The sequence below is a fragment of the Rhyacophila brunnea genome, unplaced genomic scaffold (assembly GCF_057557595.1).
Source record: "Rhyacophila brunnea isolate RB1 unplaced genomic scaffold, BYU_Rbru_1.0 scaffold_21, whole genome shotgun sequence".
NCBI classification, from domain to species: Eukaryota; Metazoa; Arthropoda; class Insecta; order Trichoptera; family Rhyacophilidae; genus Rhyacophila; species Rhyacophila brunnea.
The window spans coordinates 33,410,144-33,431,633 of NW_028232871.1; the positions used below are offsets into that span (position 1 = coordinate 33,410,144).

The 21,490-nt window shown below is 33.2% G+C and overlaps 1 protein-coding gene across 3 annotated transcripts in view; it reads right to left on the bottom strand.

The window, feature by feature from the left end:
* The window catches only part of LOC147070965 (uncharacterized protein CG43867), an 899,434-nt gene that overhangs the window by 538,975 nt on the left and 338,969 nt on the right, over positions 1-21,490 (bottom strand). For all 3 annotated transcript variants that reach the window (XM_085948919.1, XM_085948917.1, XM_085948918.1), the window contains one exon: positions 249-947. The gene's annotated coding sequence lies outside the window, so the exon portion shown is untranslated. The remainder of the gene's footprint in view (positions 1-248; positions 948-21,490) is intronic.

Sequence of the window (21,490 nt, forward strand, 5' to 3'; positions counted from 1 at the left end):
TATTGACAATACAAAAAATGCAAGTAATAAAATATTACATAGATACAAACGAATAAATAATTTTCTTCGGACCAACGTTAACATGAGTGATTTTGTTAAAGTCGTATCCAGTCAAATCTTTTCACCGAAAAAAGTTTATCGTTGTAATATTAACCATTTCAAAAAGTCATTAATTGTTTTACTAATATGACTTATAAGAAAGCAATAAAAACTAAATTATAATAAGTAAGTATATATTTTTTAAATACCATAATATAAAAACTACGGAGTTTTTAACTCGTTATAGGCACAAACTTAACAATGCTGTTTGATTTTGAAAAATCACTATTAAATTACACTTTAAAATTAACACTTAAGACACTTTCATAGTCCGACAAGTTATTGTTTTAAAAACGATTTACGCGGCATTTTTTTATATTATAGTTTGACACGTATAAATCTTATTATTACGAAAGGCAAAATTAATTAAATAATAATATGTTCTTATGCCTAGCCTATTTCAGTAGCAATTAAAATATTAGTTTAGGTATTCTTTATATATTTGAAAATTATATTTACACATTATTTAAAACCATTTGTGTTGATATAATATTTTGTTAATAAAATCTTAGTTACCTATTTAAAAATCGAACTCGAACTACTTATCGTTAAAAACTTAACTCGAGGAGTGTTATTATTCTAATTTGGAGTTAGATAATCACCGTATATTTCGAATAAGATCTTTATAAATCGAACTAGATATCGAATAGTGTTATTATTGTAAAATTTTGGAGTTATAAAATCACTGGATGTTTAAAATTTAAAAATCGAACGATATAATGACGCGCGCGTGATATGTTTTCCGCGTTAGCCGCCAGATGTCGGCGGGCACAATGACAGTTTTGGCGGGATCACCTCTCGATGGGAAGTAGTCCTTTCTGTCGGTGCGGATGTGACCATTTTAGAATCTGTAACAGAGAGAAAAGAAAAACATTGTATGAGTAATGGCCGTCTGAAAAGAGGTAATGCGTACGTCATCGCCGGCCGGCGGAGCATGGCGCGCGCGGATAATGAAGCGCGCTAAAGCGTTTGAAAAAGGAACGTGGTGGCTATTTTATTTCGAGACTAGACACAGAAGGACAGCTCTGCTGGTTAACCTACTATTATAAAAGTTATAAAAAATGGGTCAGCAACAATGACACTGATAGTATAAAAAAAATTCTAAAAGTCACTTGAAAATTTTGCTATGGCTTGTACAGATGATGTGTGGATTAATTGTGGAGCCTAGAAACGTCTTAAAGATCATACCTACAAGAAATTAACGTAACCAAACACTGAAGTTGAGGATGTGATCAGATGGGAAAAACAAAAGAGATGCTTTTGGAATGTATAGGAGAAACTATGATCCTAATCGTGGTGCACGAAAGACTCGCCGGCTGGAAAAATTATTTAAGAAACATTTTTTGTTTTTATATAAACAACAAAAATATTCCCAGCAAATATTAACAGTGAAAAAAAATTAGGGTTATCTAACTCGTGGTAAGAATTTCAAAGTCATGTAATTTGTTACCTGTCCAATATTTCGAACGTATTTTGTGACATATTGTCAGTTGAAAATCAACAATTTAACACAACACAATGGATCGATTCTCTAAAATAAAAAAAATCTTCAACGGTTGACGGTTGAAAATTAAGGTTAGAATTCGGTAGAATTCATCTCCCAACTGAAAACATTGCTGCTGTACGCGAAAATGTAACCAAAGAGCCAGAAAATCCAAAAAGGTCACACCAACTAGACCTCTCATGCGTCTCCAACATGTGGTTTCAACAGGAAACTTATTTTATTGCATGAAAAGTTTAGTTTCAAGATTTAAGGACTTTAATTGACCACAAGGGTCGTGCGATTTAATACAGTTGGATTTATTTTCGTTTGGTTACGCGACAGAAAGCATTTATGTCAACACTCTGCAAACTCTTGACATGCTTAAGGACAACATACGTAACGTTATGGCTGAGATGGAGACACTAACTGTCTAAAGATCATCGAAAGAAGCCGAAGAAAGCGGATCTTGAGCTGCAAGATGAGCCGGGGAGGTCATTTGAATGATATTCTAATTGCATAGACCAAATTATTGATTAAAATAAATATATTCGTAAAATGTTAACGATGTTTGTTTTAAATTCTAATAGATTTAAGTTTTATACTATTCCATTTGAGTCGTTTTTGCGGCCCGGGTTTCGCCTTTTGGCATCTTCAGGCGCTGTGTATACTCACCAAAGGCAAACACACACTGAAAACGAACACTCTAACAACAAATCTAACTTGTATAATAAATTATTACAATAAAGTAGGTAAAAACTCCATTACCTACCTATCAAGTTAAGGGTCACAATAAAAAATATAACAAACAAATTATAAATACTTTTAAGTGTTAGTAAAAAAACCCCTTTGATAATAATACACTCGATAAGCATATTATAATAAATCGTCAAAACCTAATAATAGATCATTAGTAAGAACTTATAAACAATAAAAATACTGCCATCAAGAGGTATAAGATCGTCCATTCCAGGAACAATGGTAAAGTACTGGAAATTAACGGAGTTATTATATCTATGATATTAGTCTTTAAAAGTTATAAGATAAACAATTAATACTTATTTAATAATATTCTTACATGGTACCTACCTACTTTTTTATTTCCTATCTTTTACAGTATCATTTTTTAAACATAACAAATCCACAAGTAAACCCACCGAATATATAATCAGGTTACTTATATGTTTGTAAATAAAAGAAAAATATTCTTCTGTGTTCACCACTACGTTAATTTTATTATGCTGAAGGAGTTTTGAAGGGGATTTATCGCCGAGAGATAGAGAGAGATGCACATCTACTTTGTGTTATGTTAAAGGTAGAGTAACAAAATAACCATTTCAAAGGATTCAACAGATATGGGTCACCATTCGTAATGCAGACGTCTGATTTCATTATTACGATAAAATTATTACATTATGACCGAGCACGAATCCGTGGCGGAATAACATTCAAAGTAGGTAGTATCTAATGGGATATATCTATTAAAAACCATTAGTTTTGACATTTTGTAAATGTTGTATTTATTGCACATAATATTATTATAGTATAAACAGGGATGAAAACAGAACCGAAACCGAAACCGAACCCCGAAACACTGAGAACCTTTTAATTATTATGAACGTAAACCGGAACCCTTCACTCCCCGTTAATTACGTATTTTTTTCTGACTTATAGGTACGCGGTGTGAATGAGAACTTTGCCATTCTCGGTAGCGTTGATTTGTGTGTCCCTGGTAACGATGAAATCAGGTAACATCAGTAAGTAGTTGTCTGTTGTCAATAAGTGTAGAACTAACCTGCAATCGTCGATGCCAATTGGGCGAGCAATAAGTGTGTATAATAATAACGGATATTGATATATTTTACCTAAGATACATATGATTTTAGTGGCTCAAATCATCTCATTGGTCGTACTATTCGGTACTACTATGTATTTTATAATAAATTGTCTTAATACTGCGTATATATCTTTGTTTTTCATGTCATGTTGTGAACATCTTGAATTTGTAATTTGTAAATAGGTACTTAAATAAATTTTCATTTTAATTTTGCCGTTGATCGACACCAGGTGATTGATATAGAATTCAATCTATTACATTCATTAGCTTATTATTTATACGAGTGGAAGACACTTTAGTTTAGACGCATACCATTAAAAAAATTTGAATGATTCGTAGCGAATTCGCGGAAACGTACCTACGCCGCAAAGACAACCTTATTCAAAAACGTTCGAGACCTATAATACCACAGACAGAAAGAAACCATATACCTATGTATAGATTTGTGTCACTATCATGTGGTTTGAACCCATGCCAATCAAACCAACGCATATTAAGTAAACGGGCATAGACCAAAAACTCGTCGACGCATAGAGATGTGATGACCTGCGACAGGAAGTAGTTAAGGCGTCGGGACGGACCGGCGAGTGAGAGCGTCTAATGCGATTTCCTGTCGGCGCCAGAGACGACGCCTGGCGACACCGAATGACATTAATTACCGCAGCGAGACGCTTTTGTCGCTCGGGGACCGTGGCGAGTGGACTCATGGAGGAGTGCGTCCAATGGGGGGTGGTCAAGCAAAGATCGTATTATTTTCATATTGACATACCACGATTTACCACATATATATTAGTTCTACTTAAATAACTTATCATTAAAGGACTCGTATGCCGATGACATAGTGCTGTTTGCTGATGCTTTAAAAGGTTTTCAAAAATTGGTAGAAAGGATTAATGACGTCACCAATTCTTATGGTTTTCAAATAAACAAGAAAATTATTATACTTAAGTATAAAAATCGCGAAATGACGACGCCGCGTTTTGAGAATTAAGAACCTCCATGATGATAAGGCTAAGGTACCGCCCTGATGGTGGTGGTGGCCGACCTCCGCTAGGGGATGGCACGATTCGAATAAGAAAGCACTCCTGTTTGGTGGTTCACAGAAAATTGACACGCGCATAAAACTAACTACGCAATAAATTACAATTTCATTTATTTTACAATTTCTTTGTTTACTTTAAATTTACATTATTACTGAGGAAAAATATGAAATTGTCGGCTATATCTTATTTAGTTGGATATAAACTCGAACTATTCAAAATTCTAAAGCGGCACTCCAACCCGTGTTATAAAAAATTCTTTTTCGTGAACAAAAAGTTATATAACGGGCAATAAACAATTAATTTTCTGGAATATCGCAGTGAGTAGGAGTATTTTAAACATTTTTTTTGTAAATTGGACGGCGCGTTTTAGTAAATATTATAATATTTTTAAAAATTTAATGTAGGTACCAATTCACAGTGAAAACTTATTACATTAGTATAAATAGCTGTAAGTTTGTGTATTTTTATCAGTGTACAATATCCGATTGTGGTTGACGAAACCGGTCCAGATGAGAGAAGGAGAGAAAAAATCTACTTCAATTGACAAATGGACAGCTGGTAATCTTTGAAATTACAATTATTGATTTATTAGTGGTAAGATTTTTTAATTGGAAAATCGTAACGAGTTGGGTAGCAATTCTAATTAAAATCTAATAAAAATAAAATCTGACAGGTTAATATAATGTTACTGTGAACATGTAATAGATTCAACGATGTGATAGAGGTCATCAAGCAGATAGAAGAGCAATGGGCTGGGCATGTCGCTCAGCGGACGGCCAACCGCTGGTCAAATGCATAAATGACACTTCCTGGATAGACGACCTCATAAAGTTGGATGGGCGTATGTAACAGCGAATAACTAAAGACTCAGAAGAGTGGAATGAGCTATATAGAGGCCTTCAATCAGTAATGGATCGGCCCCGGACGATGATGATATTATTATGAGGGTGTGCTTGTGGCCAGAAACATCTGTGAACATATTATATTATTCGAGAATTCATAGAATTAACAAAAGCTACGTTTTCAATCCATCATAGATATTCATTCTCGAGATTTACGCAGACATTCTGGGTACCCACTGCATTTGTTTTCCCGTACCTTTCGTAACGTAATTTCACGACCGTACCGCTATTACAGCCCCATTGGGAATATCCGCTACTAAGCCAATCATATGTCAGAATAGTGTCCAATAAATGAATGGTACATAGTGAGAGAACTGAGTTTATACTATAACGACAGTTTCATATAGATATATAATAATATATAATGTACCAAGAACACGGTGGCAATTCGTCAACGTTTTCAATGCTATTTAATGGATAGCCACAGAAACAAAATATTTTTTACATTAATAAACATTATTTTATTTATATCTTCCATCCATTGTTGACTTCTTTTGAGGACCATTCATAACAAATTCAAGTTTGAAGGTTTATGTTGGCCATATATAATTTATGGAATTGACTGATTAAGTGAATTTTGAGAGATGTGGCTATAGTAATATTAAGTGAAGCTATAAATGAATTCGGCCATCGTGGGCGTGATTCAGTTGAAATACCTATAATATGATTTTATAGAGATTTCAAGTCGAAGCATTAACTATTCCTACTTTTATTTTGTTAACTAGCTTACGTTAAAGTCGTTTTTAAATTAACCACGAGGAAACCCGCGTGACCGCGTCGTATTATTTGATTCATATTTCATCACTAACGGCCTGCTGCAGGAGTGGTCGCAAGAAAAAATATAAATCCCCGTGCAGTAGGCTCTTTGCACAATACGAGAATAGATTGACGATTGGTGCAATCTGTGAAATATGTGCAATCAGTGCCCAAAGCATATCATTTTCACGACGGATGAAAAATTGAGTATTTCTTTGAGAATGTAGAGAAGTGTTGCTGTTTACTTAATTGTTTTCAGCCAAATAAAATACCTACGTTCGTTCAAGGTGAACAATAATAATGGATGAGTGTGACATATATCTGCCAAGTTTAATGCTGGATAGGAGATAACAGCCTACTTGAACTTGGATATGCCTGATATACGTAGAATAATTCAATGAGATACAAATATGAAATTGCTATTTAGATATTGGCAGCCGAGATCGAAAATTGCTTCAATTATGAAAGCTTCGCTGCTACTGGTACGAAGCGTCTAATTTCAAAGCATGCTTAGTAACTCACATACATTATTTTTAATTTAATACCGCCGATTTGAAATTGATGAACAGGTGAACCAACTTTTCGATGCAAATTGGTACGTGTATGTTATCGTACTTAGACAAACGCACGCGCCGGCATATTCACAAAACTATTGAAAAAAAACTAATGCTAGTCTTGTATAACTAATACTACACGGATTTCTAAATCCCATAACGTAATCGGAGATATTATAAAGATATACTGGCCTACACACATTTCCTGTCAATAAAAAATACTCAGTAGAGTTCCAGTCAAAAATAAAATGCACACGTGGACACTTATTATTGTGCAAAATTAATTAACATTACCTGCATGAAAACGTGGCGATGGGCTTAGGGAAATAATGCTTGCCCCGATATTGTTCGGAGAATAAAACAAAAATAAGTAGGTATTGTTACCCTTCGACTTCCGGGTACCTGTCATTATACATGTAGAAACAAGAAGCGAGGATTTAATCAGAAAGAGGAAGAAGTGAGGTTTAAAAAAATACAAGTTAATTTAAGCAGCAAGTGGTCACTATATTTTTAGTTATGCATTCAAACAAAAACATTACAAATACAAATTCACAGTAGGTACCTAATACATATATTATTAATACAAAACGAAAAGGGTTCGTTTTACACGATGCTACTCTGTCTATGAAATATGTCTAGTTTAATAAGGCTCTATTCACTAGATTCGTCTTAACATAACATCTTAGTGTTATATAAGTATATAGAAATTTGAAAAAAAACATGTAAAACAGGAATCATAATTTGAATCAGTAATGGTATACTAGCAATTAAAAGAAAAATAACGAAATTGGAGAAGCAATATTTTCAGAAAGTCTGCGAAACCAGCAGGTATACCTATTCCAATCGAGATTTCAATAAATTAAAATAAATTCAATAACGAATTATGAATATTAATTTTACCGAGCGTATTTAAGTAAAATTTCACAGCTTTTACCGAAAGTTTCCCGTGCCCAGAAGAGAAAGTTCCAAAAGCTCGCCTCTCCAAAAAGGTAGCGTTATAAAAAATCGCCCGGTTCGGAGGGTAGACGGCACTAAAGCCTTTTTCCCGAGAATTAAAAACGAGCGGGGGGACACTCATTAATTCGTGGCGGGGGTGTGGTATTTTTCCGATATCTACCCCTGGAAACCTTCGCTCCTTGAACAGAAGGTAGTTTTTTTCCCCAAAAGGGGTAGTTAACGTCTAAGGGAGTATTGGTAGTTCTGAAATATGTTTGAACTTTGATTATAAACTGAAAATTTACGATATTGGAATTTAAATATTTCTGATACTTACTTGGGATAGTATATTACACTGTTATATGTTCTTAAATGCCTCCAATGCCTATTTCATTTTATAATATTTAAAATCCCCACTGCATCAACCTAACTATAATTCAAAATATAATTATCTAAAAGCTGTACCTGTGCTTTTATTATTTCGTTGTTTTTTCCCTCCGTACCATTAATTTAATATTTCGTCAGGGCTGTTAAAACCTCACATGTGCTAATTTTGTCAAAATGTTTTTTTAATATTTTAATATACCGCTCGCCATGACAATGAAAATAAAATTCTGTGCACAAGTTTCAAATGTTGACGCAGAATGTTACCAGCCGAGTGGCTGACGGTCTCGTCCGATCACTGAAGTTAAGCAACATTTCGCGCGGATACTTGTTTGATGGATGATCGCTTAAAGTTCGAATCCCACAGCTGACAAATATTTTTATATTTTATTTTATTATTTTTCAACGTCTTCGCCTTAATTGTCTTACAAAGAAAAAGTTAACAGACAAATTAATTTTAATTACATTTTATTTTTCTGACGCAATAATTATTACATTATTCTTTCTTTGGTAGATTTTCAGTTTGATGCGTAATTTTAGTGTGTAAAATTTGGTGGTTTCATGGATGTGTAGTATGAAAAAAAAACGTAACTTGGAGGCGCCGGGTATCGATCCCGGTATTTCTCACATACCAAGAAGGCGCTTTATGATTTGAGCTACGCCCGGATGAACGTTGCCGACAAAAATAGCGTATTAAAATATTCGTCATTATTCGTTGACTAAATTAATTAATGGTTTATTAACGCATGAATGTTAGATATTTCCAACAATAATTTATCCAATAAATTTGATTGATGTAATATGAATATGACTTATATATTTTTTTATTACTAATATGTATTTCTTAAATTACTTTTATATTTTATTTATTATTATTATGCCTACAGAGGCACCTAGCGGAAAAATACGAAGCTTTCAATTTGAGACATTTTTTTATAATTTACAATTTCAACTGTATTGATTAATAAATATGTATCTGAAAATATTAAAAAGATTTTTTTTAAGTCAAAGATAAACTTACAATTATTGTAAAAAAATGTGAATTTGTTACATATTTAATTCCCCAGTTACGTTATTATTACATTATATTTTATGGTCATATTTATTATGTACCTCCGCTACATGGAAGTACATTGGAATGTGAATATGTGTCATAAATCGCTCTTAGACATATACATGTTCCAATGTACTTCTGTGTGGCTGAGCTACTGATGCATTTTCTACCAAAAATATCGCATTTTTTAAAAATATATTCGGTTCAATTTCTATTACACCGTACAATGACCATGATACCTTCAATTTACGTAATCAGATGTATTAAAACACCGTACCGTTAACGGTATCTTTTACTACCGGTTATTTAGATGAATCAAGGGACTTATTAAATTAGCTTTGATTCACAAAAACAAAATAGAGGGTCTAACTTCATATCTGTGCCCTTAAGCTCCGGTTAGACGCTCATGCTTTACCACAAGCTTACATGCGCAAACCGGTTTGTATCGGGAAGCTCGTGTGTATGGACGGGAAAACTGTAGCTCGCGTAAACCGAAAAGCGCTGTAAAAGTGTTCCGTATTTTTTGCATAGCATTTGCCGCGCAGGCAAGTCGCTGCTGTCTTGCCGGCGCAATAGAGCAATTTTTATATGTCTTGTAAAATTTCACTTTTATCATTCAGAGGTTTTAACACCTTAACGACGATTTACGGATTTAATAATATTATATAAACAAAAGCATGTACTTATTAGATATTAGATACTGAGATTAGTATATACTCTATATCTATAATATAGTCTTGTTTAGGTGATAAATGCCAACAATATTATGATGATGTGACCACGGGATCGGAAAAGGCCAAATATTTCAAAACTATAGAACACTACAGTAGGTACCACGGCCAAAGTATGAGAAGAAAAAATATTCATATGAACAATAAATGTGGCAGAGGAAGATACCCATCGTGGTGACAGCTGCTCAAACAAACGTTCAGGCAGTATGTAGTCAATATATTGAAGATCACTCTGATGGTGGTCAATCTCCTATAGGGGATGGCAAAAGATGAAGAAGATCGACATTATTACTCGATATAGTGAACAATATAAACAATTTCTGATGTAGAGAATGTGTAGAAAATATACATCACTATCAAACGTTGAATGTATTGAAAATATTAAGAAAAAAATAACTCTTTATACAACTATTTTATGCATTACGCATTTATTTATTTCGTCTATAACAATACTAATAATATAATTTGGAGCGTCTGCGTGTCTGTTTATTCAGTTATAATTTAAAAAGAAAACTACAAGACAAGTATTGATGAAACATGCATAGCTTATAGGCTACATTGTTGATACCTAGTCAGTATCTAAGTTTAAGTAGGTATAGTCTCGTTCTGATTCTCAATACATCAAAATAAACGTCTTGAAAATAACGCACTTGCAACAATAATATGAGGTAAGACACACGACGGGAAATCGAATAATTGATCAGTCTATTTCTTCGCTGTGTATTATATCTGCCTGCTTTTTCTTTCCTTCGGATGAATTCGTGGGCGATCGTCAGTTAATTTTTATTCGTATAAAGGTAGTCAAATAAATATTTTGATTATAAAAGACTTGGTGCGCGAAATACGAAAAGGAAAATTCGAAGTAATTTTAAAAGCCAAATTGATAATCGACTTAACCATTTCATGAGAATTCAAAGCGACTTATTTCACTATTTTGAAGGTTACAAGCGAACTTTTAATCATATTTTGCAAGCCCTAGAAAACCCGGTATCCTTGAACGCAATCGATATAGAGACATATGTATCTACTGAGTTTAAAACTAATTTTACAATAATAAAACAATCGACTTAGGGTACCTGTGGGTCTATTCTATACTTATCGAACACTAAATTGATAAATAGTATCAAAGTTAGGGTAGGTTTGTATCAAAATATTAGCACTTATTGTAACAATTACACGTAGCCGGTTTTTATTGTTGCAATAAGTGCGATATTTTAACAGCAGCAAGATAGGTGCTGTTAAAATATAGCACTTATTGCAACAATAAAAACCGGCTACGTGTAATTGTTACAATAAGTGCTAATATTTTGATACAAACCTACCCTAAGTTTGATAATATTTTTCACTTTATCACTTTAGCGGTCGATAAGCATAGAATAGACCCACTGGTGGAATTTGAATTAAAATTCTATTTGATTTAAGAGTTATTATGTAACATAGTATATTGAATGGCTTCGGTTTCGGATGATACAAGTATGTGCAAATTCATTATTTACTTATGGAATGGACAATACCAGAACATTATATTACACGCCTACCGCGTTCTATTGTTTATAAGTAATGATATTAATTAATGAGTTTGCTTCACGTATTAAAAGTAGTTACACAATGAATGATATTGATTAAAATTTTCTAACATTTTTATATTTACTTCTTTATTCACGACCTTTTAATGTACCTATTTATTTCGTATGTATTTCATACGAAAAGCTATAATCTGTGTCAGTGTGCATTTACCGTTGGTGAGTGTGCGTTGTTCCCGTAGATGCCGAAACGCAAAACTCGAGACGCAAAAATAGTACAAAATTTAAATCAATTAGAATTCAATTTTAAGCCGATATGCATTCGTAATTGCCTCATATAAATTTGTATTGAATTATCTGTAACGTACACGAGAAAGTATATAAAACTGTATAAGAGAAAGCGAGACATGGAGAAGACATAAACATACACGCATAATCGCAAATTTTAAATTTGAAAAATCGGAGGAAACGTTAATTTTAATCGGGTCGTGAAAGAAAACAAATGATACTCTCATAATATCTAGCTGGAACGATGCTTACAGTGTGGTAATAGTATATCCAGTGATTAGAGTATCGAAATTGTTCTCCGAGAGATTTAATGTTAGTTATACTAGGGATATGGTACTGTAACCTTTGGCAATATACACAATCAATAATAAATAAATACATTATGGATGAGGAGAACCATCGTATGAGAGAGGAAGAGAAGACGAAACAGGTTTGGTAATATTTGCTGGTTGAGTATAATGTTATTTACTTAATTATTGCACACGGAAAATAATTATCAAACAATAGAAATACTTACATAAAATGTATGGTAATAATATATAGGACATTGAGAAACACGGCTATTAACGGTTATATGAATATTTGAATCATTAATTAGTAATATATTATATTACATGGTAAGCCTATATTTTAATACCTGCCAGTACATTTTTCCGGTGTGGAAACCCTGAGGCCAACCCGCAGCGGCCCGTCACAGCCAGGATCTGAGTTATGTCCAAAGATTAAACTTATCAGCGAAGGCATCTGGGAAACCCTCAGTCGTTTCCAATGGGGTTGGATGGACGTCTAGGGGCGAAAGCTGACACGTTAACTCGGCAAAGCAGGCTCGATATTTTAACGGGCGCGTTATGGCGCCGAAATATTGGTCCCAGGAAGGATATAAGACATAACACGCCGAATATTGAATTTTAGGGCAAAGTAGGCTTTTAAATTATTTGATTTTAGTAATACCACATTGGCACATTGTAAGGGCGTGTTGAACATTATAATATCGTTATTATACTAAATTTATCGAACAGTCGTTTTACGCATGTATACGTAGGTATTATTTAATTTTAATTTTAAAACCTAACCTTACATGGCTCTAGTAATGGTAATACAAATATTTGAGATTATAAGAAATATTCCAAAAACAGTGGTTTTTAAAACGTACCCAATGTGCCTGCAGGTAGACCAATTAAAAATACTTACTTCTGTCACCCTGTCACGTATCATAGGTCAAAGAACAAGGTCGCGCCACTTTCCTTAGTCCATCATCACGTCGCGTGTCTCCCGCTATGTGAGGCCTGTAGCGCGTAGATCGTTTTTTTAGCACCGCTGTAGGGTAAGGGAGGATCGACCAAAATTGACGGAATGCATGAGGTTGTGCTACAAAGATAATTATGGCAGCACTTAGTGAGCACGGTCTATTTTGTTGTGCGAATATATTATAATCCCCAAAAATAAATACCTACTGAGAAATGCAATATTTTTTTTTCATCCCTGTGAGATATAAAAATATACATATAAAAATCAAAATAATTCCATAGACTTCTTTTTTATTTCAAGTGAGCTAAAATAATAAAATACTTTCTATAAAAAACCCAAATTGTTCAATGCTACAACAAAAGAAAATATGAGGTAAATGTTTTTTATCTTTCTTTTGTAATTTTCAAGTTTTCATGACACGTGTCATTGTTTAATGAATATAAAATTGTTATCTCAATAAAAGAGAAAAAGAGTAACCGATATTTAAGGAATATTATTATTTTGCCCACAAAAAACAGAGAATGAAAAAAAAAAACAAAATAAAACTGATCGAAGGAAAGAAAAAAACGTATAAAGAAAAATCGAGAAAATTCGTTAGACAGGCATTGAAGAGGGTAGGTATTATATGAACAGAAAAAAAGAAAAATATTATGAAAATCGAGGTTTTGAAAAATATATGTTAGTATAGAGGCTCTTTTTTATATGAAAGGAGTGTTGTGAAAGGCACGCTTAAGATAAATTGATTCGAGGGAACTCAATTTGGATTTTCTCAACAAGAAAAGATACCGCATTAAGGATAAATACCTGAGTGAAAATGTATGTAGTTATATTTAGATATGATATATTATGAAAGGTTATTGGTCTTATATTATATTCTGTACCTCACCAAATTACAATAATGTATGACTTGTGTTTCGATAACATTACCACACTTTTATAGTTTATTGTCAATGGCTATTTCAGTTATAATAATACTTATAAAATTAACGATATATGTATGATTACATGTTTATGTAAATATGCGATGTAGAAAAAGAGACGAGATTTTCTTATTTATTCATTCTAATAATTATTTAATTAAATGATAATACCAGTATTAACGCAATTAACATTAAAATAGGTTATTTAATAATTAATTTCCGTAATAACTGATGGGTTTTGTCAATATTATTAAAACAAATCATAAATATTTTGTAATAATTATCGTAAATTGTCAATTAAGTTCATTAGGGGCTGTAAGTGTGGATTATGAGGTTTTCTTTCATGAACCAATAATTGGTTCATGATAAAATTATTATCGGATGATGAATTTTGTCCAATAATGATCTGTTATACGAGCGATGTATGCTAACCTTGTGGAGATAGGTTTACGTTTCGCAATATTCTTTTCTTTCGGAAACTCGTGCATCAAATATGTGACATTACGAACCTAAAAACTGTAAAATTTTCGCATACTACACACTAGTGTTTAATTTAACTGTAGGAATACAAAGGAATCTGCAAATAGAGTGCCCATTATGACTGCACAGTTGGTTTAAGGTTTTGCTCAAACGATTCTCTTTGATGACGTCAGCCAGGGCTCGAGCTGGGTGGCTTTGTCTGCCAGACGGAACGGTGTTTGGCATACGACGTTGAATGCATTATCTAGAGGTGCAACGTACCAAACGGAGGCGGTTGCTTCAATTGCAGTGATGGACAACGACAGGTAGACTGACGCGGTGTGAAAAAAGTGACGACGTAAGACAATAGCATGGACAATAATTTGAAATAATAAAACTATACATAAGATTTTTTTCATTGAACATACCCCCCCTCCCCATAGTATATAACTTGGAACAGCTCAAAACCATATATACATAAGTATTAGTAAAAATAAAATGTGGAAAAAATTACACATGAACCTATATACCTATATCGAAAACCACTAAGGTTTACCAAATAATCTATCGACTCGAACACTATCCACGCAGACATTTCAGTTTACTCTATGATGTTCCAAAGTATGTAAATAGTTGTATTGTATTTTCATCACAATTTTTTCCATGCTGTTATCAATAGTTAACACAAACTGTCATTTAAAAAAAAACTGCAAAAAATATAATACAAGGCACGCGGCATATTTTTGAGATTTTTGTTGAACCACTAATTTTAAAAAGAATTTATAAAATAACAATTCAAGTCATAATTGACAGAGTTTTGAGTTTAAACACGCAAGTTGCAAGAAACATGCAAGTTGCAAGACTGCATGCATGAATAAAAAAATTCAGAAGCTTTCGAATTTTCATGTGACAGTTGGGATTTTTACGATCTGCGCCTGCGAAATAGAACGATAGTGGCGAACCTGTCGGCAAAAAAACGAACTACACCGCGTAGACTCATTTTGAGGTTAACCGATTTTTACGACCTGTCAAATAGTACCATAACATGACAACATCGCGTTTCGCTCACTCTTGAAGAATGAGATTGGAGAGCTAGTCGGCACTTTTACGTGTAAACAGTTATTGTCACGATAGTTTAAAATACTCACTATTTTTACAAATAAATCAATGCACGTGTATAGGCGCCATAAAGCTATAATGTTACTTCAACGAAGAAAGCTTCTATACGGCTGAATCAGAAGACCTGCGATAACAATGACCAGCTATGGGAATTCTGGGGACACGCGTGGTGTAAAACTAGGGCATGGGCTTTCACAAAGCATAAAAGAAGAAGACTTTTAAAACACCAATTGAAAATGAATTAAGTAAAATAGTAAGAGAAGATTCACATACAAAATGTTGACAATGTATGGGAAACGGAATAGTATCTAATAATAATTATTATCAGAGACACAGTTGAAAACGTAAAGTGACTCGTTTAACGATAGCTTACTTCAATAAAAGGAATATTAAATTTAAATTCGCTTGAAATCTTTAATTAATTTGTGTTACTATAGGTACTACCTACTCGCAGCACTAGTCGGGACCTTGATATAAAAAAAATACATATTAAACAAAACAAAAATGGCGCGAAAACTAACATTGAATTAATTTGAAGTATCAATCTTAAATGTTTTTTTAATCTTCGAAGTATCCATTCATTATTAACGCTCTAAATTTTCATCGCCTAATCAATAAATACCAGTGGCGAAGGGTGACTTTTGGAAAAAGGTAGGCTGTGGAGAAAGCACACTTGTTAGATTTATTTGCGGGAAATAATAAGATAATCCGACATAACTACTGATGAAATTTCAAAAGCTCACTGATGGTATAAAATTAAGCAATTAATTTGAAATGTGTATTTTCTTAAATATAAACGCAAGATACGCTCAAAATATATTGAAAATATCCGTTGTCGTGAATCTGTTCCATAACAATTTATAATTTAACCCGTAAACTAGACATTTTAAAATACTTCTATATTAAAAACACAGACTTAGATACAATATCAGATTTCAACTTACATAATTGACTGAATAAATTGTCTTAGTCTATGAATAAACTAACTGACAAATAAAAATCACGAGATAAATTATTTATTATTTTTAACAACAATCAATATTTATATGTGATTGAATCCCTAGAAATTATTTTATAAATTATTTTGAATAAATGTGCACTTACATAATATGGAAGCGTAAGCGCTCCTTAAATAGCTTACTAATTTATATGGGCCGCCGCAGACGTCTTGAAATTATGAGAAACAAACTTCATATAAAAAAAGTTTTCGATTCACGCGAACGTAATCCATACAATATGTAAAGCGAAACGAGATGTCGCTTATTTTTTTAAACCTTCGAGACATGCCATAAATGGTGCTTATTGAAATAGTGGAAAAAACGTAAAATTATTATGGCAATCATACGATAAATGTCGTTGGGCATATTGAATATATTATTATGTGATTATATTATTTAATATGTCAATATAAAATTAAAAAATATTTTTCTTAAGAAGGTAGGCTTTAAATAATCGCCTAGTATGGAGTCTTCGCCACTGATAAATACTACACGTAAAATTACATTTTGAAATAGCTCCAAAGGCGTTTTAATAAATTAGATATTCTTCTCCAATTCCACAACTAATATACATATCACAAATTAAACCCTTAAATAGAGGGTATTGTTACAAACTGTTTCCACAATAAATATAATAAAAAAATAGGTACCGTTGAATATCTTTGGCGCACGGTGGTCTTTTGTATATTCGAATTTTTTTAAAATATTCGAATATTTTAAATATTATTATACTTACCTGTAAAGAATGTAGGTATTTTTATATAGAATCAAACAATCTTTTCTTAATAATTCTACAGCCACTAACGTTAGAAGACGTTTCCAAATTACGCACGAGGGATCCCGCGTGACACTTGATTCGTATTGCATCATTGGTATATAGGGCAAGGACAAGGTTGCGCCACTTCCCTCGGACCATCACCACGTCTCATGCCTCCCGCCATGTGAGGCATGTAGCGCGTAGATCACTTTTGTAGCACCGATGCAGGGTGAGGGAGGGTCGACCAAGGCAATGGAATACTGGAGATTGTGCTACAAAGGTACTGAATGAAAACAGTATATTGTTTTGTTGTGCGAATATATTATATTCCACAAAAATAAATACTAAGAAACGCGATATTATTTTTATTTTTTTTTCATCCCTGTGAGATGTAAATACGCATATAAAAATCCAAATAATTCCATAGATTTCTTTTTTATTTCAAGTAAGCTAAAAATAATAAAATCCGACTTCACTTGATTCGTATTGCATCACTCGCGGCCTGCGAGAAAAAGAGAATACATACGTGAATCCCCACCGAGCTTTAAACTGATGCGTAGTTTTCTTTTGCCGTCGCGCAGTATACTCTTTGCATAGTCGGAGAATAGTTTGACCAAAATAGACAAAGGGAGAATTGTTTATTTCTTTGTAATAGTGAAAGGCGTGTTGTTTAATATAGAACGTATCAGTATCCTCAAACAAATATAATAGGTGTGTTTAAGTTGGAGAATGGTAGAACACTACCAGTTTTGATACTGGAATCCGGATAGTACACAGCCAGCTTGAAGTTGAACATGCATGCTACATGTTAGGTATATGCTAGTCAGCACCCGGCAACCTATGCAAAGGATTTAATAAAATTTTCGGTACTTTAAAAACTGCACCTTAGTATTATGTGATGATACACTTTTGAACATTGAGTATGTTGATTTAGAGTTAATCGAAATGAACAATTCTGCAATTCGGAAATTAAACTTTAAAACTGCCAGAGATAAAATTATGAAAAACGTAGACAATTACGTATATTAGTATATTAGAAAGTCAGTTGCATGTATTTCCACATAATATTGGCAGTTAAGTGTGTAGGTCGGCAGCGGAAGCAAAACTGTCGCGATAAATAACGTCACAAGTCGAGTGGAAAATTCGCAATCTGATCGGAAAGTGTTTCGTGTAAACAGACTGCGAACGAAATAATCAGGCTTCGTTTGAATAATCGATGGCAATGGCGATGGGTAGAAAATTACATCGGAATATATGTACATATATACGAAGATACTTTCAAATGCCATCGCGAAGACTGCGAGTTCTAGCAGTATTCTAACAAAGAAAAACACACTACACAATTAAACAGTTAAATAATTCAAATTATTGAACTCAATATGAAAAAGGTTTTGTTATATTTTCATAAATCACTTGTTTTCCATAGTTTATACAATATACCAGTCATTATTTCTTTCGTAATGCATGTTTTTCTATTCGTTTTCTGTGTTTATAATGCAAGAGCCAAGATAAATAAAATCGTCAACCATCCCCATTCCTTGGCTTCGATCAATACCTATAACTTCAGTTTTGGATTATTGTAACTCAACCCCCAAAGCACTGTTTTCCACCTTGTAGTGCGTGTAGTGTCGTTGTATATGTAAGGTTGGATAGTTTTCATCACCTATAAGTATATAATATGAACACCCACTTCTCAATTATTGATATGCTGAATACTAATATGATTTCGATTAATGTCAAAAAAGTTTTGGTTCGAGTATGCTTCTTTGTCTATGATGGATATAATATAAAGTTATAATAATTATTAAACTCAATTAAAAAGTTTGTTAGATTAGAGCCTTTGTAAGTGAATTAGACAGTATGGCGGATGATGTATGCGATAATCGCTGCGGTCGAAAGCTGATTGACGCTAATTCGAAAGCTTAAAGTGAGCTTACGAAGCTTCAGAGTTATTCGCATACATTATATTATTATTATTGAATGAGTATACATTGGGAAGATCTTTGGATGAATCTAAGCATGAATATTGCTAATAATTGAGCAAGATTTGAGCAATGATTTATCTAAGGTAATCGATATGATAGTAGGTAAACAATAAAAAAAAGTTTCAAAAACAAAATACATAGTAGGTACATCATTGAAAATGTATATAAGTATGTATATCTACTAGAATTGCACCTCTCGCTAATGGTGCCTGATAGGCTTGACTCGAGGAAACAGTTCTGACCCAGAATAGGTGATGGCTGCGAACACGTAGGTAATTGATAGGCCCATATAAATTTCGTTAGGACGTCAGGATTGGAAACCATCCCTCGTGATAGCAGGCAAAAATGTTTAAAAAGTAGACGTGACCAACGAGATTCAATATAGTGAAAAGTGAACATGCCTTGTAGAAAGGCAGACGGAAAGAAATCGTTTGACGAATTATTAAAAGGAAAATAGTTATATTTCTTAAAATAAAGACATCGAAGAAGTTTCTTCTCAAAACGCATTAAAATAAGCTTTTAGGAAACTTTACAAGGAATCCAGTACTACGCACTAACGAGACGTAGTGAACGTATGACATTTGGATTATTGAGTGGTTTGGCTTGTCGTATGATGAATCCTAGAAGCTTACTTGCACGTAGAGCTACAGAAGTTATATGCGAGTGAAAAGATATCGAAGAGTCAAAAAGTATACCAAGATCTTTCGCCTCAGATTGGCCATTTAATGAATTTTTTGACATTATATAATTAAATTTAACTGGGGTTACCTAGAAAAAGTGATACAGAAAGCTATCAACAGACTGCGTCACGAAAGGATGCACTATGATTAAATAGGGAATCGTGACGATCAAGAACGGCAACATTCGAAACATTGAACATTTGTTTTCAGTTTAGGCATCATGCTCGCTAAAATGCCTCTTCAACCAGGTCCAACAAGTTAGGGGAAAAAAATTTCAACTTCTCGAGTGAAACTCTCAACATATTGAAGATCTTACTTAACTAAGAAGACAGCTGGAGAATCATATAAGAAACCAGTCCTAACAATTCCAAAAGCGAGTATTTTGCCACTCGAAAACGGCGAGCGCTGAATGACAAACAAAAATAAGACCTGACTTCATATGAAAATTAAAACTACTACCTACGTATATTTTTTATGACAGAAATAACCCTACGAATAATCGCAAGTGTATGACTTAGTTTTAAAAGCCTGGCTTAATCATACTATGATACATCATTATGTAGGTAATCCATTAGATACCATTACTCACAAAATCAATTGATTGTGACCGTGGCTTTACGGTTAATTCAATTCAAGTATATTATATAGACATAGTTAATTATATACTTATGCAATTATAACCCAATTTATTATATTGGATAATTCATGCTTAATTAGTAAGTAGGGATAAGATTTATATTAAACACTTGCCGGTGGCAATGTTTACATTATTGTGGCTTAATTTTAAAACGTATGACATTATTCAAGTGAATGAATAATCTTTTCAGATAGGAACTGTAAAAAACTGTACGAGAAAAAAACTCCATTTCCACTACAAGAAAGACGAGCTTATATGATATCTAGAGAAAACGTATTTATATATGCATCGTACCGGTATTAAGTTAAATTTTCTATGCCACTGTATTATAGTCTACGAGCATGTTCCAGTTGTTTGACAATGACACAAGAAACGTAATCACAGTAATACAAAGCAAACTTTAAATTTTCGAAATGGTCTAGTCCAGGGGTCGGGAAGAGCCAATTTGCCAAGGAAACAGGAAAACAAAGGTACCAGAGAGCCGCATATATGTAATATGTATATGGATTTTTAGGGGGGGAAAGTTTAAGATTTTTTATTAAAAAAATGACTTAGTCCATGCATCGTTTTTGATAGCTTTACAATATCTGGCAAATGGCTACTTATTTTTAATTGAATACATTATTGTAAATTTTAATCCGTTATTCTGCTCAAGTTTATTTTTAATTTGGTTCATAGATGAGAATGTTTGTTCGCATATATATGTAGAGCCAAAGATTGGGAGAATACCGAAGGCTAGTTTTTTAACGCATCATATGTTTCAGGCAAACTACTCCATGTATCAAAAATATTATTGTATCTATTTGAGGAAGTTGTTTTATAGCTGTCTACTTGTGCTAAGAAATCAAATTGGATTTCTCTCTTTCGAGTTCTTCAAGCGGCTGGTCAGATCTGTGGATTTATTGCTCCACAGTTCTTGCTTTTTAAATCAATTAACTAGAAGTAACACGTGTGAGCACGCAGGTAAAGAATAAAGAGTGGTAGAGAGTATGCCTTAGGAGTTTAAGTTTATTCGGCGACTATCTCATAAACTCATAACTTATGAGTCATAAGTTATAATGCTGCTTGAGATGAGGTGAAATTGGAGTTAGTTTATGTCT